This window comes from Salvelinus alpinus, chromosome 1, assembly GCF_045679555.1.
Source record: "Salvelinus alpinus chromosome 1, SLU_Salpinus.1, whole genome shotgun sequence".
Classification (NCBI taxonomy): Eukaryota; Metazoa; Chordata; class Actinopteri; order Salmoniformes; family Salmonidae; genus Salvelinus; species Salvelinus alpinus.
Genome location: NC_092086.1, coordinates 41,065,915 through 41,085,269, shown reverse-complemented (window position 1 = coordinate 41,085,269; position 19,355 = coordinate 41,065,915). Strand labels below are relative to the sequence as shown.

General features: G+C 44.0%; 1 pseudogene; it reads left to right on the top strand.

Moving 5' to 3' along the window:
* Positions 1-7,016: 7,016 nt before the first annotated feature.
* LOC139560592 (cilia- and flagella-associated protein 52-like) overlaps positions 7,017-19,355 on the top strand; it is a 36,319-nt pseudogene continuing 23,980 nt past the window's right edge.

Below are 19,355 nucleotides of genomic sequence, written 5' to 3'. Positions count from 1 at the left end.
GGGATATGCAAATATGTCTAACACATTAGAAAACACTCCACACCAACTCATATTACACTCTTTTTTTTTAAGTTTCCAAAAGGGTTCTTCGGCTGTCCCCATAGGAGAACCCTTTTTGGTTTGAGGTAAAACCCTTCTGGGTTCCATGTAGAACCCTCTGTAGAAAGGGATCTACATGGAACCCTAGAGGGTTCGACTTGGAACCAAAAGGGTTATTCAATGAGTTCTCCGATGAGGACATCTGAAGAACCCTTTAAAATTCTACAATTCTCCTTTTTTTCTAAGAGTGTACATCAGAATCCCATTCTGAATAAAGACTCTGCACTAACTTTTTGAAAACATTTTCCACTGTGCCATAAATCCATGTTTGAATGATACTGTTTACAACAACAAAAATATGCAAATAAGGGCATGTAAAAAATAAAAACTTTAGTGCAGAGACATGATTCAGAATGGGATTGTGATGTAATAGGAGTTGGTTTGGAGTGTATTAGAGCGTTTTCTAACATGCTTTAGACACATTTTCATACTGCATTATAGTGAGGGCAAGAGATGACAAGAGATGACGGTGTGCATATTTTGCTGGGTTGCATGTGTTTCAGGGTCAGTCTCCTGGGCTGTTCCTGACTCATTCTCACCCCATTGTTAGTAACTAAGTGATAACCATTAAAGCCTAGTTTTGCTCTTAGATCACTTACACTCTTTTTCCCTTTAAGTCTGTGATTACATCCAGCAGCCAGCTATCCTTTCTGACTCAGAGAATTCATTAGTGCTCACCAGTGGAGACTCCTCAGAGGAGGAAGGGGAGGACCATCCTCCTCAGTGAAATTTAATATAAATACAAATTGTGAAACATTAAGTCATCCTTTTTAGATAAAACTATACTAAATATATTAATATGTCACCAAATAATTGATTAAAACACACTGTTTTGCAATGAAGGTCTATTGTAACTTCAACAGCACTCTCTGGGGTAGCATCATTTTGTAGCCGGAGGACAGCTAGCTTCTGTCCTCCTTTGGGTACATTGACTTCAACACAAAATCTAGGAGGCTCGTAGGCCTCACGCCCTTCCACAGACCTACATGGTAATTATGACGACCTCTAACCAATCAACGCTTTTGCAGTATGAACTCACATGTTGTCCATCCAATCATAGGATTAGGATCAGAGAATTAACCTAGTATGTTGTATTGGGGTTGTGCCGCAGAGCATTATGGGGGGGGGTTCTATGTGTGAGAAGCTTGGTGAGTTGGGCAAATTATTGGATAGAGATTGAAAAGTGATAGTTGAGCATTTTTTGGGATATTACTCAATTCAAATTAGTTTCTTGAAATTACAGGAGACGGAGGAGGTAGATTATAAATTGTTTTCTGATTTTAGAACTTAATTTTTGTGTCCAGTTAGTGTAATTTATTTCAATTTGCCTTGCTAACTTCAGTAGCAAGTATCAGAGCTACCAGCTCGAGTGTGCAGTTTTCGCCGCCAACACTACCGACAATTTTGTTGACGAACCCCTTTCATTCTCTGGGGTACACGGAAAAGGTGCGAATTAAAACCAAGGGTCGACCTCTGCCTGAGATCAGTTTCACGAAGGATGAAAAGGTGAGGACGTTCAATACCAATTGGGATCAAAAGTACAAGCAGCCTGTATTGCTGGCCTTGCCTGCTTTATGGAAAGTCTGAGCCTTGTGTGAAAGGGCGATACAGTAGCCTCCAGAACATCTATCGTTCAGCTAAACCGCTAAACAAAAGCAGGGAGCATACAAAAGCCCACATCAGATTTAAGCTTCTGGGAAAAAGCCGCATCGATCTTGACGAAGGTCTGCATATTCAAACAGCGCAACACAACGAGAAAGTAACAAGAAACAGGGATGTTCTCAAGCGGCTTATCAACACCGCTGCGTTTTTGGGCATGCAAGTATAGGCTTTTAGAGGATACGAGGGCAACTACAAGGAGCTTGCAGTGGCAATTGCACGTTACGATGCTTTTCTGGGATGTCGAAATCAATTCAGAATGATTTGATAGCTTCCATCGCATCATCCATTAAAAGTTAGATGAAAGAGAGAGGTAGACGCAGCGCATAATTTCACGCGCCCTCAAGTAGGCTTTCCACTCTCCTCCGGTATTTATTTAGCAAAGAAAACACAATCACTCCAGACAGACACAAGCAAAAACTACTTACATAAATGTTGCAGCAGCCTAGGCTACACCTAAACATTAGAGATCTGATATGCTGTATGGGATGAAAACGAGACAATTTTTCATTCTGATCAACTGTAGGCTACTAATAAGAGCAGCTGCATACAGCCTACAGTATGTGCACTGTCCATTTGGTCAGGGTAAAATAATTGGTAACATTATGTATTTATGTCCCATTTAAGGGCTTGTAAGTAAGCATTTCACTGTAAGGTCTACTACACCTGTTGTATTCGGCGAATGTGACACATAACATTTGATTTGAAATCATTCTTAGCATTTTTGTCTAACTGTGTAGTGTGTTGTTATTGTTTTTTGTCTTCCCAGTCAAATCCTGTCCTGCACTGAAGTCAAGCCTCTGAACACCTCAACTCATGCCTCATACCCTCATTCAATCCCTGCTGTGATCCCTTTCCAGCACGATATGTAGCCCTCTCATTCCCATTCCCCATAACATTGTACTATAAATGTCTTTATTAAATGCTTTAGGTTAAAATAATTAGTCTTTGACGATTTTTGAAACACTCCTTGTCGTCTCCGTGCGTTCCGCGCCTATACCGTGGGTCCTCCTCAATTTTCAAGTCACCAGCCTCCACTGATGCTCACCCCCTTCCTACATCTTTGAGGTGGCCAGGCTCCAATGAGAATCACCCTCTTGGGCTGACTGAGGATGTATGTGATACCTCTCCTCTTTGATCCTTACAGAACCAGGATGTAATACAGAGAAAAGGAAAGTGTGGTGTCACTCTATCTGTGTTCTCTGGCCTCTGCCAGCCTTCCGGTCTGGATTGGAGTTACATGGGGATTACTGACAGTCACATTCCAACTCTGTGTGCTGTGGTCACTCACAAAGGCATTCTCACAACATCACCACATACTGCATCACTGCTGAATGCCTATCAGGAAGCAATTGTCTCAAAGGAAGAGGTTGGACTCCTTCATTGGCCTTCCAGGCACGACACCTTGTTTTCCCCCATCGTTTATATTTTAGTGTCTGTAACAGTGTGACCAAACCCAGTGCTTAAAGACTGAGTGTTATTCACGCTACTGTTTAGAGTTTACAAGGTTTCTATTAACACGCATTTCTCGTAAGCCGCCGCTTATTGGACACAAAGCCCCAAATAACAACATTCAACTAAAGGCTAATATGTGAAAAACTGGCCTTGTTTGAAATTAATAGGCAATGGAATTTGTGGACAAAGAACTGCATGAAAGCAGAATTAATACTTCACACCCAAGAAATACATCACAGTGCTGTGAGACCCATTATTGGCCATCTATCTGGTTTGGGCATTCATTAAAGCTGCATGTTTCGAATTATATCTAAGCCATCACAACACCTCACAAGCACCCAGCCCAGGTATTATGATATTTCCAACAGCCAAAGACCAAATTGAGTAGATCATTGAGTCACTGTTTACTCCTATATCAAGGAGAAGTCATGCATTATTTTGATAATATTGACCACTTTCAATGGACTTTGCTCAAGAGAATCATAGGTCAAAGTGTCCAGACATTTACTTCCCTTGGAGCGATCCTTCCAATGGGCGATTACCGGTATGACAGCTGTAACACACTGAAAGATAGGAATCATTAACCACTTTAAATAAGATGTCAGATCCTTGAGGTCAGGACAGCATCAATAAGACTGCAGACCACGAGCACCGGAACCTGTACGTGACTTTTACTGGGACAGGCAGATCATATCGAATAGATAGATGTGGGCCAGAATCCTATTTATTAGAGTACATTCCACATCAATGAAAAACTGTCTGGAAACCGTGGAAACACTCTCCTCATAGACGCAACAAAGGATCGGTCTGAATGTGTATGTGTGTTGTGTGCGTGAGAGTGTGTGCGTGTGTGTCCATGGGTGTGTGTGTGTGTATACACTGATTTGTATGTGACTGCAGTGTGTGCATGTGAGAGGCTTGACCACGCCCCCTCTCCTCTCTGGGGGACGTGGTGTGAAAACTCCAGGGTGTCTCTTCTCCCCCTCCCAGCATCTGGCTCTCTGAAGTGTCTGTGAACACATGAAGTCATTAGTTCCACCTCCGGCTGGACCCCTGCCTGCCTGATCCACACTGATGTGATCTCACAAAGACCAGGGCGGCAGGGCGAGCCCTCCCTGGAGACCCATAACCACACGGGCACCAGAACAAATAGCTCAGTGCTTACTCATGTCTCTGGACCTCTTTATGGCAGGTGATTTCTACCCTTTTCAGAGAACGCCGAACTTCAAAGTACCGCCAGTCACCCCATTCCTTCTCTCGCCTTTCTCTCTCTTCCCTCCTCACGGCACCACGTAGCTGATTCCTACTCATAACCGAGTAGTGAGACATAAAAACAATAACAGCAGGAATCATTGAGCTATGTGTTAGTATGGCCACTTTGAAGCTGAGGGTGGTCTTCAGCATTGGACCACAAGGTGACTTGGGACATCTGGAGGATACTGTATAGTGTTGGTCTTAGATATACTACCAGTCTTATTCATATGAGAGACATATAGCATATTCTATTGTCAATGCAAACAAAAGTCAATCAGTTTTGATCCATTTGATCAGTTGATCAAGGCGTTTTGAGGAAAACTGGGATAATTAAGCTGTCATTCTTGTCAGCCTTGGAACATGGAGCCAGGAGTTGATCAGTGACCTGATACTATTGAAGCAGAATAAAAGCTGAGAGATGACTGTACTGATACAGATATCCCTTTGAATAGTCAGCTCCCATTCAGTTCGAGTAAATCAACATCTAGCTGCCTATATGATAAGTTGTCAGAAGTGGGTGGTAGATAAACCTGCTGTACAGATGTGAGCCACTCTATCGTTAGCAGTAAAGAACACATGACCTCACCCCTCTAAGGTCAGACCTGTCTTTAACTATTCGCCACAGGACAAATCCAACATTCTAAGCCCATACTATATACAAGTCAGGTGACTGTCGGTTGATCTTGTTCAATATGCCACGTACTGTATCTATTAAAGTGTATCTATTTTTTTTTTTAAATAACATGCAATAAATAAATTACTGGTACCTAATTTGTCCTTAACTCCACTATTTGTTGATTTGTAACAAATGCATACATATAATTGGAGGCTGCTGTTGACGTTACTATACCCTAAGCTTTGCATGTCTTAATGTAATCTAGCACTTTCTGGATCAAAGTTCAAATATCAATTTGCTTGATGTGCTTGATTAGGTAGGAATGCCTTTAATTTCATATTAATTTAATTTCCTTCAGCCTGGGATCATGGAACAGAGTCAGCCAGCGTATAGGATGTTGGCCATCTTTTGAAGTGTTGAAAGGGGGGAAAGGAGGAGATGGAGAGCGGGAAATGGATGGCAGAGAAGAGATGCGTGAGGCATTGGAGGTTATCCACCAGCTGAGGAAACACCGGGGCTGGCTGGGAGAGGTTGTTTGTGGTGAACACAAGCTCTGCAGCCAATGAAGATGTTTTGGTAGAAAGCACTTGAAACAACTTCCCATCAGCACAGGAAGAGAGATCCCTCTTCAGTGATAGGAAACACTCGTACTTACACACACAGACAGACATAACTGACATAACTCATGTCATCTTCTTGGCTTGGTGGGTATGATTCATTTGGACCAGAAATAATCTGCACCATATGAAAATAACTCACTACTCAAGAATTGCACTATGGAGCAACTTTTTGCACACATTTCTCCAGTAACTTCCCCACTATGTCTGAACAATCCCCTAGATCACAGGTTAATAATCCCCATTGCTCCTGGGGGACAACGGGAGCTCCTGTGGTGCTATTGGATAGTGTTTAATAGGCTTCCTGCTGTGACCTACTGCCTCAGCCTCTCCTCCCTCTTCCCAGTCAAACAGGGGAACACGCTTCCTTCACTCTGCCGTGAAATCAGGGACACTGTCCCCTCGCTGAGCCAGCACACAGCCTGCTGCGGCCATGCCAACAACTGCCTTACGCTGACTTACTGATGGCCACTGGCACCCACAAGAAGACAAGCCAAGCAGCCACTGGTGTATCTCTTCTCCTCTTAAACTTTTAAGGGTGAAAATGTATTCAGATGGAAAGGTATTTCAAGGCAGGACATACATATAGTGCCCATTTTACTATTCATATATTAAACTTCTTAATCTATCCCTGAAAACTGTGAAAATGACTCAATGGCTAAACCAGTCACACAATTCATAACTTAGCAATTCTTTACTTTAAATGAATGGGCATTAAAAAATGATTGAAAATGAATGTATTGTCATCACTTGATTATTGAAATGCCTGTGCCTTACAATGGTCCAAACCTTGCACCCTATGACACCTAACAGATGTTCTGGCAGTGGTCGGGAGAGGGCATTGAAACCTCCAACAGACACACTGGACATGCTCTGTCTCCCAGAATGATAGATGGACCGATGATCCCTTTTCCCTGTCCATCTCTTTTCCAACAACGTTTTCGCTTCCTCCGTAACCTCTGACCTCAGCCGCTGTGATGGAGACCCTGGTCCATTCACTATCTGGGCCACAGCCCTCCCAGAGCCCCTGGCTACTACTGAAGGCCCCTCCACTGAGCCTAACCTGCCAATAATGGATGCAGTCAAGAAGAGGAGCGAGAGGAGGTGAGAGCCTGGTGGTGCACACATCTGCTATCCTCAGTGGCTGCCATCCTCAGTGGCTGCCATTCAACTGGGGGAAAGTTTCAAAATCCTCATCCATCAGACCTGTCTATGACTGATCAGGATAGAGGTACGATTCAATCTCCAACTAGTAAAACATCATCCTGTCCGATCATGTCTTATAGGTTGAGGAAAAACAAAAGAGATTGTTCTCAATGACAGAGGAACAGTTGGACAAGGAGCAAGAGAAAAAGCCAAAGGACGAGCCCAAATCTGTTCTGTTGAAACTCCACACAATGGAGGTGAGAAAGACAGAGACTGTGGACCTGTGGATGACATCACTGGTCCAGGCTCTGTTGCCAGACAATCAGTATATGAGAGATTTCTGCCAAAGCTTGGCAAGAGGGATATGTTACACGCAAGCCTTTTTCATTGCTCTGCCAAACCTTGTCGAAAGCACATAGTTGGAGAAGATGGATAAATGTGAAACCGAGACGAGACTCCCAGTACAGTACTCTTGCCTCTACAATCACTCAGCCCTCTCTCTGTTAAATCATGAAAATGTCTCTGTCTTGCTGACAGGGACCCAGCGTTTATCATGTAGATACTGTATTTCCCTCCTAAGAGACCACAGAGAGTTGTGCTGTTACAGTACAGTAGTATCTCATCATGCGGCCAGTAGAGGTGCCGAGGGACTGCAGCATCCCACCACTGAGACTGACCCACAACCCGACACTGTTCCGCCACCCCACACTTTTCTAAATATGTACACGAGTGCCGTGGAGAGGGGAGCGGGCCCGGAGGAGATTGGGCCGCCGCTCACCACTCCACCCGCAGGTCATAAATCCATTGTCAGACAGGCAGGCTGAAGCCAGAAAGGTTTAGGCACTGTGAGTCAGGTGATTTATGGATCGATATAACCTCTGGAGTTTAAAAATAATGAGAGCAAATCTCACAGAGAATGAAGTACTTCTGAACTGATATAACCACTTTGGAGAGTTTATCCACTGTAAAGTTGAGATATGTGAGACAAATAGTGATGTTTTAAAATGGCTTCAAGCTTACATTACAATGAAATGGTGGTGTGGAATCAGAATAGCACAGTTGACTTACTCTTCGACTCAGCTAGACACAGAGGCAATTAATAAAAGCCAGATAACAGAATAATTGGACCTTACAGTTAACAGCTCTGTTGCTCACCAGTTCAGCCAAACCAATTTCCTTAGATACTTCAGTGTTTCAGTTTATTTCTCCAGTACCTCCAGTCCAGCATAACTCATTCCTACCAAGACCACCTTCCCACCCTGAAGGCAGGACCTGCAGGACACGGGGACTGAGTGTAACTCACGTTGTGGCAGGTCCCAGGGTCAGGGTCCGGCTGTGTGAAGATCTTCTCCTGCCCAGCATTTATTCTAAATTACATATCCTGTTCTTCCCTGTGTCCTGCTCTTCAGGGGCCCAGCCTCCCCTCCATATTTCTCCAGGCCAAATGCAGCTAAACCTACAGCCTGAGCCCAGAGGTCTTATTTCATCAACAGAGCTTCTAAATGCTTCTCTAAAAGCTACTGTTGTAAAAGTTGTCTGGTATTCACAGACTAGGTAGACAATCAAATTGTGTAAATCAAAAGAAGTATTTAATGATGACCAACCTAAGTATTCCAGAGTATAATGGTCCACTTGTAGGATGACATATCATTTTGGAAACTAGTTTTAAATCCCTGTCCATACTAGTGCAACACACAAATGTTTTGGGATTGTGTTATGTTCACTCTGCAGCTTCTTTTTTTATAATGACATTCTTTATTCTCAGTAACAGCCTGTTCATCGTCTATGGTAAATTCCTAGTATTGCTGGAACAGCCTGTTTTCTTTCCTTATGTAAAAAAAAAGCAAAGAAAAACATGAAGCAATGTTGAAATTATCCACTTTCTACGAAAGGTAAGAGAAGTGCAAACAACAGTAAAGTGAACAATGCCAGATGCTGTTATCACAGCCTAGTCATACCAGGATTACACATTTTATTTTTGGTATCCTGAGGCTTTGTAAATCAGGAATGTAATATGAAAGAATAGGCCTACAAGACTAAAGGAATACAGAGCACTGTTGTTCTACTCAGCACTCAGATAGCACACTGTGGTAGGTGGTGTGTACCTGTTATGTTAAAACTTACAGAAAAGCCCTGTTCCATCTTCATTGGCAAAGTCTAGATCAGCAGAAAAACACTACTCATATCATTACTGTAACACATAGGGAAGAAAGGCCCTATTTAGTGTCATAGAAGCTAATTACTCTGTCGGCAGGGAGCTGATGAACCTGGGACTTACATCTTAAATCCTTTCAGCATGCTCTACCACACCAGGCTGCTGTCGTGTCCTGAATGATGCTCTACCACACCAGGCTGCTGTCGTGTCCTGAATGATGGTCTACCACACCAGGCTGCTGTCGTGTCCTAAATGATGCTCTACCACACCAGGCTGCTGTCGTGTCCTGAATGATGCTCTACCACACCAGGCTGCTGTCGTGTCCTAAATGATGCTCTACTACTCCAGGCTGCTGTCATGTCCTAAATTATGCTCTACCACACCAGGCTGCTGTCATGTCCTAAATGATGGTCTACTACTCCAGGCTGCTGTTGTGTCCTAAATGATGCTCTACCACACTAGGCTGTTGTCGTGTCCTAAATGATGGTCTACCACACCAGGCTGCTGTCGTGTCCTGAATGATGCTCTACCACACCAGGCTGCTGTCGTGTCCTAAATGATGCTCTACCACACCAGGCTGCTGTCGTGTCCTGAATGATGCTCTACCACACCAGGCTGCTGTCGTGTCCTAAATTATGCTCTACCACACCAGGCTGCTGTCGTGTCCTGAATGATGCTCTACCACACCAGGCTGCTGTCGTGTCCTAAATGATGCTCTACCACACCAGGCTGCTGTCGTGTCCTAAATGATGCTCTACCACACCAGGCTGCTGTCGTGTCCTGAATGATGCTCTACCACACCAGGCTGCTGTCGTGTCCTAAATGATGCTCTACCACACCAGGCTGCTGTCGTGTCCTGAATGATGCTCTACCACACCAGGCTGCTGTCGTGTCCTAAATGATGCTCTACCACACTAGGCTGCTGTCGTGTCCTAAATGATGGTCTACTACTCCAGGTTGCTGTCGTGTCCTAAATTATGCTCTACCACACTAGGCTGCTGTCATGTCCTAAATGATGGTCTCTGGTGATGCTCACTGTTGACAAGTTGATGGTCGTACAACAGAAGACCTCTAGACACACACTAACTCATTCAGACGCACACAGACGTATACACATTCACAAAGACATCTCCACCATCTGGAGAAGTTGAACATGTGGTTCAAACAGCTGGCAACAAACCACCACCCCAACGGGAACCCATAGATACCCCCTGTGTCCTCTTCCCTGGTATATGCCATGCCTTAGCCAACATGTTCAGCCACCACTGTGTAACATTGATAGTTTAACATTCATCAGTAATGCATGGTTGTATGCTATGTGTGATAGGCTATGTGTGAATGGACTCCAGATTCATATGGAAACATCTGTACAACGTATGGCTATAGTAACTGGAGAGGGCTGTTTGGAAATGCATTTACAGGACGTAAGAATAAAAAGATTACAACTCGCTCGCGTTTGAATGATCAATTACTCTATTTTGGCCTGTGTGGGTATTTTGGCCTGTGTGGGTATTTTGGCCTGTGTGGGTATTTTGGCCTGTGTGGGTATTTTGGCCTGTGTGGGTATACTTTATAAACGCTTCTGTGGTGTGTAATAGAAGCCTGCTGGAATGACAGTCTACAGGCAGTGCAGGGCCATTGAGGCCAGATGAGAGAGAGTTTATTTGTGATTTGGTAAAAACAACTATGTCACAGTATGTGGACTTTATGTAAATTGAGGCAATCCAAGTAGCATAACAGAGACTTCAACACTTGTCTACATTGTCCTTTCAGATAATTTTTTTAAATCTCTTAATTTAATGTTATTTGAATTGTCTGATTCCAATCGAAACATTGATAAAAAAAATATGCTTACATGAGGTCAAAATGCCAGTATAGTATGTTGGTTTTTAACCCCCCCCCCCCACATACCTCACAGTCCCCAAATTGGATGAAATTATAATCATCTGAATGCATCCTGTTAGTTATCTTTAGGTAGTCATGTTTCTGTTGTCCATGAGGTTATTGTGAATATTACACTCCTGAAATGTTTACAAAGTATTTTACCAAAAGACTGATCTCTGCCTCCCAGTGCCTCTGATCCAGCAGGGCGGCGATAGTGTGAAGATTAAAAGCTTATCCAATTAGCCACTTGCTGAGAGCTGCTGAGCCAATCAGGCCCATCTAAAGCCTGTGGTCACACTGGAGTGCTGCCGGACAGGCCCAGATCAGCAGGGTCAAACAGAGGAGAATGTCTCAGGGCTGCCCGTGCAAGGGGAACTACAATGTCTTAGAATGGGGGGAGCCCTGTCTCCTCTCTTTCCTGGCTAATGTTCAATGAACACGCTGTTCCTCAAATAGTTCCTGAACAACGATATCAGAGGGGGAAAAAGCTTGGATTACTCGAGCGTGAGTAACGTCACCACTGCACACAGAGACCTCACACTGTGCTTTTTAGACCACTGTTTAGGCTGACTTAAAACTGAGGGGTTCTGTGTGACGGATTTGTCTGTTCACTTTCAATTCTATGGGGATCAGTTTAAGATCCGGCTATGTTTTGTTGATCTAGATATTTCAGTGACGACATGGTGTCCTATTGTCCTACACCTCTTCTGTCTTTTTACACGTCCATCTGCAGGAATTGCTGTGTTCTGACTGTCCTCCGGTTTTATCTCCTGGACTGAAATGTCATTGTTGCATTCAACAATATGACTCAACAATATCAAACCTGTCTTCATCCAAATAAAGACAGGATAAATATAAGAGGATGAGTCAATGGGCACTAAAATTGACACTCACAAAATCACAGTGAGACCCATTGTGAGAAGGTCCCTGACACATTACTACCAATCATACGTGTCTCTACCTAGTCCTCTTCGTCCTGGGTGGGACATAAAGCCGCAACAATCTTCTTCTGTCTTTGGCCACAGTCCCATGTCAGTCATAACAAGCAGGGAGCTCATTCATCAGGATTTGTGCTGACACTGGTCACAAAATCTGCAGAATGAAAAACAATTCAGTGAACCCATCGTTTCCTTCAAAACACTGCCCTCTGCAGGAAATGAGGGGTAAACAGAAATCATGACAGTTTGGCATTTGGCATAAAAGATCTTTCACGCTATTATATATAAAGAGGTCTGTATTAGGCTATACCAAATACTTAATCTTTGGTGTGAGACATTCTAAAGAGGGAGTGAGTCTTGTATCTTCGATGTTCTTCGTATTTCTCTTGACGATGCGAGTCTAGAGGTCAAATGCAGCTTTTCACTAAATACGCTCTTTCATTAGGGTGCCAAAGGTCATAGGATTATGACTTTTTTCCCTCATTTGTCATCATGGCAAAGACAAGCCTGCGCTCCAGCTCACATGGTCATGAATGGGTGTCTTCAACACAGCTGGGTGGTCTGAGCCGGATGTGACCCCAATAAAGACCCCTACACTGAACGGTGGCTGCCCTTGCATGACCCTCACTTTTGTTGAGGCCTCAAGGGGCACTGAGTCAAAACACATTATGCAAAAAAGGACAGCTATGAAGTCAGCCAATGTACCCACCTGCGTCCTTCTTGTTCTTGGAGGAGCCATGGAAGGAGAAGCAGAGGAGAGTGTGCATGCCTGGACGGTGGAGCGTAATCTAAAGCACTATAGAAATTAAATATAATATTATTAGAGGTTCTGTCAAACGTATCACACAATTCACGTTGCAGCATGAGTCATTGGACAAAATCATGAGAGAAAATTGAGTCCATTGAAAGGTTTGAAACATTGTAATCTCTCCCTCAACGGGGTCAAATATGGTCCAAACGTTTTGTCTGCGCATGCACAGAGGCTCCTGGGCCAACCATTGCTACCTCGATGGCTATGAAAAAAGTTAAGTTGGCAATCAGTGTTGAAGCTAAAAAGTGAGAGTGCTTCGTAAATGTTTACCAGTAGGCTGGAGATACACAAGATGTTTCACTTCTTGAGCTTGATGCTGTTTATATTGGTACACCATTGCTAGCTAACTAGACTTTAGTCATCTCTTCTGAACTGATTACTGTGTTCATAAAATCGATCAGAAAAAAATCCAGATTAATATCACTTAGCTAGTGGACCCTACAAAAATTCCATTAATTTTCCCATAGGCTTTGTTCAATGAACCATGGTGGAGGTAGTGCCAACAACAAGACGCCATTATTGCATTATTACATTTTCTAAACCCAGAGGTCCAACATAACAAGACTTCCAGGAACACTTGCCAAGCAGACTCTGCAGACCAGACCAGGGTTTGAGAAGTCAATGAGAGAAGTGAACATGTATTCCTAGTTGTTCATTTTTTAAGTCTAAAGGCACAACCTAGACTTGAGGCCAATGTCTTAAAGGAAAATTCCACCCAAAACTAACTTTTTGTATTTGTTTCATTGCTGGTATACAATGGCAAGAAAAAGTATGTGAACCCTTTGGGATTACCTGGACTTTTGCATAAATTGGTCATAAAAATTTATCTGATCTTCATTTAGGTCACAACAATAGACAAACATAGTCTGCTTAAACTAATAACACACAAACAATTATAAATGTTCATGTCTTTATTGAACACATTGTGTAAACATTCACAGTGCAGGGTGGGGAAAGTATGTGAAACCTTGGATTTAATAACTGGTTGACCCTCCTTTGGCAGCAATAACCTCAACCAAACGTTTTTTGTAGTTGCGGATCAGACCTGCACAAAGGTCAGGAGGAATTTTGGACCGTTCCTCTTTACAAAACAGTTTCAGCTCAGCAATATTCTTGGGATGTCTGGTGTGAATTGCTCTCTTGAGGTCATGCCACAGCATCTCAATCGGGTTGAGGTCAGGACTCTGACTGGGCCACTCCAGAAGGTGTATTTTCTTCTGGTGAATCTGTTGTTGATTTACTGCTGTGTTTTGGGTCGTTGTCCTGTTGCATCACCCAACTTCTGTTGAGATTCAATTGGCGGACAGATAGCCTAACATTCTCCTGCAAAATGTCTTGATAAACGTGGGAATTCCTTTTTCCGTTGATGATAGCAAGCTGTCCAGGCCCTGAGGCAGCAAAGCAGCTCCAAACCATGGTGCTCCCTCCACCATACTTTTCAGTTGGGATGAGGTTTTGATGTTGGTGTGCTATGCTTTTTTTTCTCCACACAGTGTTCCTTCCAAACAACTCAACTTTAGTTTAATCTGTATTTTGCCAGTAGCGCTGTGGAACATCCAGATGCTCTTTTGCAAACTTCAGATGTGCAGCAATGTTTTTTTTGGACAGCAGTGGCTTCTTCCGTGGTGTCCTCCCATGAACACCATTCTTGTTTAGTGTTTTACGTATCACAGACTCGTCAGCGGAGATGTTTGCATGTTCCAGAGATATCTGTACGTTTTTAGCTGACACTCTAGGATTCTTCTTAACCTCATTGAGCATTCTGCGCTGTGCTCTTGCAGTCATCTTTGCAGGACGGCCACTCCCAGGGAGAGTAGCAACAGTGCTGAACTTTCTCCATTTATAGACAATTTGTCTTACCGTGGACTGATGAACATCAAGGCTTTTAGAGATATTTTTGTAACCCTTTCCAGCTTTATGCAAGTCAACAATTCTTAATCTTAGGTCTAGTGAGATCTCTTTTGTTTGAGGCATGGTTCACATCAGGCAATGCTTCTTGTGAATAGCAAACTCAAATTTTGAGTGTTTTTATAGGGCAAGGCAGCTCTAATCTCATCTCATTGATTGGACTCCAGGTTAGCTGACTCCTAACTCCAATTAGCATTTGGAGATGTTATTAGCCTAGGGGTTCACATGCTTTTTCCAACCTACATTGTGAATGTTTAAATGATGTATTCAATATAGACAAGAAAAATACAATAATTTGTGTGTTATTAGTTTAAGCAGACTGTGTTTGTCTGTTGTGACTTAGATGAAGATCTAATTTTATGACCAATTTATGCAGAAATCCAGATAATTCCAAAGGTTTCACGTACTTTTTCTTGCCACTGTCATCCCAAACGTTTGATGCAAAATGCATCATATGGGCCAGATTTCTGTATTTTGAAAGCTACATATTTTGAAACCTTGATAGCTGACAAGCAAAACACTTGGGACTAAATCAACAACAGACTAATGAAACAAATACCAAAAGACAGTTTTTGGGTGGAGTTTTCCTTTAAGTAGATCAACATATTATTACTCCATCCTTGTGAAAGTAACAAACTGTTTTCATTTTTGACAAAAAACACTTTATATCAAAGGAGTGCCTTTTATTTGACGGATGCACATGCACAGTTCGGAGAGAGATTGCCATTAGACCCAATGATATGTATAAACCCTGGATTGCTGATGCTACGTATTGCCCATTGAGAGGCTTTGAAGCCACCGGTCAGCCACATTGAGCTCCACAGTGGATACATCATAATACCCATAAAACCTAGCGGTCAAACACGAAAATGGTTCCAATTGTTTTTCCACCATTCATTATTCGCATAGGAGATTTTAGAAACACTTCAAATGAAGTATGTGTTTGGTGTAGGCTTACCCTGGCGTGACGTTTTGATAACCGGGTAGGCTGTCATTGTAAATAAGAATTTGTTCTTAACTGACTTGCCTAGTTAAATAAAGGTTAAATAAATAAAAAATAATCATTAAAAAAACATGTAATTCTGTCTCGGACAAGGTGAGTTTCATCAATATTTGCCTCAATTTACTCTCAAAAATGTGAAATACTATTTAACAACAGAGAAGACCTCATGCAAGACTTCCTGCAGGAAGCTCCTGCATGTCATCTCTAGCCGACCCTGTCAGCTACCATTCACCAGCGCGATCAGAGGCCTTCTGTGCCCAATCCATGTGGAATCCATGTGCTATATTGAAATTAATTGAATAAAGTGTTGAACTTCTTGTCCCCTTTCTGTCTTAGCTAGCCACTGACTACACTTTAGCTAGCTAGCTAGTTAGCAAAGCAGTAGATAAACAATATGTTTGTTTTTTCTTAGCCTAGATAATTGTTTGTACAGTATGTCAACTATTTCAGACCTTATGGTATTTTGCAAGGATGAGGATGAGCATGAGCATTAGAAGGGGAGAAGACCACTATAAATCTGGCCATGTGGAGGAGGGCAGCTATAATGAGGGGCAACTTACCGGTTTGGTCAGGGCCAGCATGAGGAATAAAGTGTATCCTGTGTAGCTTTTAAGTAAAGATTGAGCATCTTAGCAGTGTTCTACACAACTGTCAACACTTTCCTGTCAACAGGAAAGAGCCACATAATCAACGTTATATAATCATTAACCAGATTACCCTGGATACCAGACTTAGATGAGTCGTAACTCAGTTCTAGAATGTTGTCATTGACGAGAATGAATATGTAAAAACACATTTTTATTGTAACCCTGGACAAGCACACCTGATTCAATTTGTCAACTAATCATCAAACCCTCAATGAGTTGAATGAGGTGTGTTTGTCCAGAGCTACAATGAAAATGTGTTCTGTTGGGGTACTGGAGGACCAGGGTTGGTGTACTGTTGGGGTACTGGAAGACCAGGGTTGATGTACTGTTGGGGTACTGGAGGACCAGGGTTGGTGTACTGTTGGGGTACTGGAGGACCAGGTTGGTGTACTGTTGAGTACTGGAGGACCAGGGTTGATGTACTGTTGGGGTACTGGAGGACCAGGGTTGGTGTACTGTTGGGGGTACTGGAGGACCAGCGTTGGTGTACTGTTGGGGTACTGGAGGACCAGGTTGGTGTACTGTTGGGGGCTGGAGGACCAGGGTTGGTGTACTGTTGGGGTACTGGAGGACCAGGTTGGTGTACTGTTGGGGTACTGGAGGACCAGGGTTGATGTACTGTTGGGGGTACTGGAGGACCAGGTTGGTGTACTGTTGGGGTACTGGAGGACCAGGGTTGGTGTACTGTTGGGGGTACTGGAGGACCAGGTTGGTGTACTGTTGGGGGTACTGGAGGACCAGGGTTGGTGTACTGTTGGGGGTACTGGAGGACCAGGGTTGGTGTACTGTTGGGGGTACTGGAGGACCAGGGTTGGTGTACTGTTGGGGTACTGGAGGACCAGGGTTGGTGTACTGTTGGGGGTACTGGAGGACCAGCGTTGGTGTACTGTTGGGGGTACTGGAGGACCAGGGTTGGTGTACTGTTGGGGTACTGGAGGACCAGGTTGGTGTACTGTTGGGGTACTGGAAGACCAGGGTTGATGTACTGTTGGGGTACTGGAGGACCAGGGTTGGTGTACTGTTGGGGTACTGGAGGACCAGGTTGGTGTACTGTTGAGTACTGGAGGACCAGGGTTGATGTACTGTTGGGGTACTGGAGGACCAGGGTTGGTGTACTGTTGGGGGTACTGGAGGACCAGCGTTGGTGTACTGTTGGGGTACTGGAGGACCAGGTTGGTGTACTGTTGGGGGCTGGAGGACCAGGGTTGGTGTACTGTTGGGGTACTGGAGGACCAGGTTGGTGTACTGTTGGGGTACTGGAGGACCAGGGTTGATGTACTGTTGGGGGTACTGGAGGACCAGGTTGGTGTACTGTTGGGGTACTGGAGGACCAGGGTTGGTGTACTGTTGGGGGTACTGGAGGACCAGGTTGGTGTACTGTTGGGGGTACTGGAGGACCAGGGTTGGTGTACTGTTGGGGGTACTGGAGGACCAGGGTTGGTGTACTGTTGGGGGTACTGGAGGACCAGGGTTGGTGTACTGTTGGGGTACTGGAGGACCAGGGTTGGTGTACTGTTGGGGGTACTGGAGGACCAGCGTTGGTGTACTGTTGGGGGTACTGGAGGACCAGGGTTGGTGTACTGTTGGGGTACTGGAGGACCAGGTTGGTGTACTGTTGGGGGTACTGGAGGACCAGGGTTGGTGTACTGTTGGGGTACTGGAGGACCAGGTTGGTGTACTGTTGGGGTACTGGAGGACCAGGGTTGGGAAACACTGACCTGGAAACACATGGAGGAGAGATGTACAGGAAGAAATGACTGAGAATGGCATGAACTGGCCTATGCTACTTATAGGAGCCATGGGCTTAAGTCAAGTCAGTCATTTGATTAGTCATGCTCAACAGGTGCAGTCATTGGAACAAAACTGTTTTTGCTGTTTGCGTGGCAAAAATGTTGAGCCCATCCCCAACAGCCTGAAGAAACACCTGGAGGGAATAATAAGGACCTTCTAGTGGAAGTGAACCACAACTAGGCTACTAACTAAACACTATGCAGCCAACCCTCACTCACTGGACAACGAGTTGACTCACTCCATGTTCTTACAACACAGAGAACATCACTTGTGGCAAATGTTTCCCTAAGAATGCTGAGCTGAAAAATCATATGAGTATTTATGTAACAGTATAACTTTAGACCGTCCTCTCACCCCGACCCGGGCGCGAACCAGGGACCCTCTGCACACATCAACAACGGTCGCCCACGAAGCATCGTTACCCATCGCTCCACAAAGATCTGCAGAGCAAGGGGAAACCCTACTTCACGGTCTCAGAGCAAGTGACATAACCAATTGAAAGGCTATTAGCGTGCACCACCGACTAGCTAGCAATTTCACATCCGTTACATTTAGCATTATGTGGATGGGACATTCCTGCTGGGATGGAGGATTTATCTGGAATGCTCAACTAGATGATCAGGACAGTCTAGGGTACTACTTGCCCGAAAGAGTTGAAGTCTTGCGACGACTGTACTTCTGATTCTGATTGTCAAGAGGAAAGTTAATTAGCTGTGAGATCACTAAGGAGGACCAACAGTGGTTGAGGGATCATCTGAAAGGGACTGACATGTCTAACTGACTTCACAGGTCATTTGATTAGTCATGTACAACAGATGCATTCATGGAACAAAACAGTTTCTGTGGTTTGTATGGAAAAAACATTGAGCCCACAACATGCACCTCAGTGAGAATATTCTGTAACTGTGTCATGGTGGACGTGCCTGAAACGTCAATGTTTCCATTGAGCTCCAAATAAGAAGTAGAATTCGATAGGACTAACCCTAAGAAAATCCTCTGGACTGCTTAACTAGAGAGACAGCGAGAGAGAGAGAGAGAGAGAGAGAGAGAGAGTACATCTAAGGATCGGAGAACCATCACTTCCGGAAGATCTCCTTGCCGAGGATGGCGTTGAACATCATGCACTGTTTCTCATAGGGGGTGCCTGAAGATGTTCTGCATGTCACACCTTATGTCTAAAACATGGGAAAAAGGGGAGACAAAATCTCAAAATTCAATGTTTTATCACATTTGACGAGTTACTAACTTGTCCGTCCACATTCTCGATCTGCTGTAGTCCCTACACCTGGACTCTCGCACTCGGATCACACTGGCACAGGAGGTCCATGCATCAGATGGCCTCAGGGATACACTCCTGTTGGACTGGAAAACA